This window comes from Glycine max, chromosome 10, assembly GCF_000004515.6.
Source record: "Glycine max cultivar Williams 82 chromosome 10, Glycine_max_v4.0, whole genome shotgun sequence".
NCBI lineage: Eukaryota > Viridiplantae > Streptophyta > Magnoliopsida > Fabales > Fabaceae > Glycine > Glycine max.
Genome location: NC_038246.2, coordinates 20498528 through 20501678, shown reverse-complemented (window position 1 = coordinate 20501678; position 3151 = coordinate 20498528). Strand labels below are relative to the sequence as shown.

Sequence of the window (3151 nt, the reverse complement as noted above, 5' to 3'; positions counted from 1 at the left end):
ATTTGATGGCAGAGGCTTCAATTCTGGTGTGGTCGGCTGGACAGTGGTAGAAGGAGATCTTTACCTCATAAAGAAAGTCAGAGGTATGTGTACTTCCTGAAACATGGTTAGTCCTATCTGACTCTATAAAATCAATCTCAAGAGGTAAAACACCACCACCAGGCATGCAATCAATATCACTCTCAGATTCACTCTCAGCATCAAATTCAGACATATGATCAAGTACAATTTCAGACTCAATGCATGAAGAGTGAGAGGCATGCAGATTAGAATAAAGATCAGTCATGTATTCATCAACAACATGGTCAATTATTTCAGCACGAAATACAGAAAGATCTTCAGATGGGTATTTCATAGCATCCAGAATATTAAAATGAACAGTTATATCACCAAACTCCATGGACAGTGTGCCTGCATAAACATCTATCTTAGTTCTAGCAGTTTTCATAAAGGGTCTGCCTAGAATGATGGGAACTGATCCTTGAGAAAATCCATCTTCCATATTCAAGATATAAAAATCAACAGGGAAAATCAGTTCACCAACTCTAACTAAGACATCTTCTATGAAACCAACAGGATAGGCAACACTTCTGTTAGCTAAATGAATTACCACATCAGTTGACTGCAAGGGACCTAGAGATAGAGAATTAAAAATAGACAGAGGCATAACACTAACAGAAGCTCCTAAATCTAGCATGGCATTGTCAAACTTACTATTCCCTATGATACAAGGTATGCTGAATGTACCTGGATCTTTGCATTTTTCAGGAATTTGAGGAACAGATTTACCAATCAATGCGGAGACATTTCTGCCCATGCTAATCCGTTCACTTCCGTGCACAGCTCCTTCAAGAATTTGGCATATCTTGGAATTTGCTTTATTGCATCCAACAGAGGTATGTTTACCTCTACAGGTATGTTTACCTCTACCTTTCTAAACGTTTCCAAGATCTCTTTCTCTGCCTCTTCCATTTTTTTGTTTGAAACTGCTCTTGGAGGGAATGGAAGAGGGGGAATGTGCTGCTTCTGCAAATCAGAATTACCTGTGGAAGAAGATTCACCTGCACAGAAATTGTTAGGTAAATTTTTGTCATCACCTTTTTCTGGAATAGAGTGAAGTTTGGCAGGTTCATTTGCAGATGAGGAAGGTGCTACGGGTTGAGGTCCTTGACATTGCTTTCCCGACCTCAATGAAATGGCACTGACATTTTTGGGATTTTGGACAGCTTGAGAAGGCAGCTTGTCAGAATTCTGGGACTGTTGTTGATTCAATTGGGTAGCTAATTGTCCCATCTGATTGGTTAAGCTCTGAATGGAGGCTCTGGTCTCTTGCTGAAACTGCATGTTCTGCATAGTCATTTGCCTCACAAGTTCTTCGAGGGAAGGTTGTGGAGGGGCCTCAACTGTTGGCTGTTTCTGGGGTTGTTGCTGTTGTTGGATTGGTGGAGGAATGTATGGTCTGCTTGGGCCAGCAGCATTTTGGAAGGAAGGAGCAGGCTGCTGTTGTTGCTGAGGGCTGGACCATCTGAGGTTAGGGTGATTCCTCCATCCATTGTTGTATTTGTTGCTGGAAAGGTCATAATTGTTCTGCTGTGGTTGATTTTGCTGCTGAGGTTGAGGAGGTCTATTGTAAATATTTGCAGCATAAGCTTCAGGCTGCTCAATTGCTCCAGGTTGCTGCATGGAAGGGCAAAGGTCTGTATGGTGGTCAGCAGAGGAGCACAAACCACAAACCCTTGCGACAGGTACAAATTTCTGATTCAAGGCCAGCTGGGTTACCAAGTTAACCAATGCATCCAGTTTGCCTTCAAGCTTCTTAGTTTCAGATGATGCAGATGGGTTTGTAGCTACCTCATGCACTCCTCTAATGACTATGGCATCATTTCTGGCGCTAAACTGCTGAGAGTTGGAGGCCATCTTCTCAATTAAATTTCTGGCTTCAGCAGGAGTCATGTCTCCAAGGGCTCCACCACTGGCAGCATCTATCATACTTCTCTCCATATTACTGAGTCCTTCATAAAAATATTGGAGAAGAAGCTGTTCTGAAATCTGATGGTGAGGGCAACTGGCACATAGTTTCTTAAATCGCTCCCAGTACTCATACAGGCTCTCTCCACTGAGCTGTCTAATACCTGAGATATCTTTCCTGATGGCTGTGGTCCTGGAAGCAGGGAAAAATTTTTCTAAGAATACTCTCTTAAGGTCATCCCAGCTCGTGATGGACCTTGGAGCAAGGTAATACAACCAGTCCTTTGCCACTCCCTCTAATGAATGAGGAAAAGCCTTCAGAAATATGTGATCCTCTTGGACATCTGGGGGTTTCATGGTGGAGCAGACAATATGAAATTCCTTCAAATGTTTGTGCGGGTCTTCACCTGCAAGGCCATGAAACTTTGGAAGCAAATGAATTAGTCCAGTTTTAAGAACATATGGGACATCCTCATCAGGGTATTGGATGCACAAGCTTTCGTAGGTGAAATCAGGTGCAGCCATTTCCCTTAGAGTCCTCTGACGAGGTGGAGGTTGTGCCATGTTCTCAGAATGTGCAAAATCAGAATGCTCAAAATTATAATGCTCAAGATCAGGATGTTCAAAATCACCAATAACATAATGCACAGATTCACCAGTTATGGAATGCTCAGAATGATCAAAAGGTATAAAATGATGCCTAACTAATCTATGAAATGTCCTATCTATCTCAGGATCAAAGGGTTGTAAGTCAGATGGATTGCCTCTAGTCATACACTACATTCAGCATGCACACAACTAGTTGCCTTGTCATGTAAATAAAGGTGTAGGTTTGAACTACAGCTACCCTCAAATGATATCCAAATGACTTGAAATTTTGTGAGCAACCCTATAAAATGATGAGAAGATAGCACAAAAATTTCAGACAAAAATTCAAAGTCTAACTATGAAAGCTAAAAATGGTAGGTTAAGAAAAATAAGTGAATAAAACTTGAAAAATAAAAAACTTTTGACAGAATCGCTTTTTTTGGACGATGGAGACCTCAGTCGGCCTATGGCGGGCTGCCATGGCGTAGGAAAGTTTTTTCTACCCCAAATGCATATATAATAATTGCGATTCTGATAACCGGAGCAAAAGTTATGGCCGTTTGAAGTTTTGACAAACACAAAATTTGCTAGTTTT

The 3151-nt window shown here is 41.4% G+C and overlaps 1 non-coding gene across 1 annotated transcript; it reads left to right on the top strand.

The window, feature by feature from the left end:
- The first annotated feature begins 2047 nt into the window (after window positions 1-2047).
- LOC112998261 (small nucleolar RNA R71) lies at window positions 2048-2154 on the top strand. The gene has a single exon (XR_003263297.1). It is a non-coding gene; the product is annotated as a small nucleolar RNA R71 (small nucleolar RNA).
- Window positions 2155-3151: the final 997 nt, after the last annotated feature.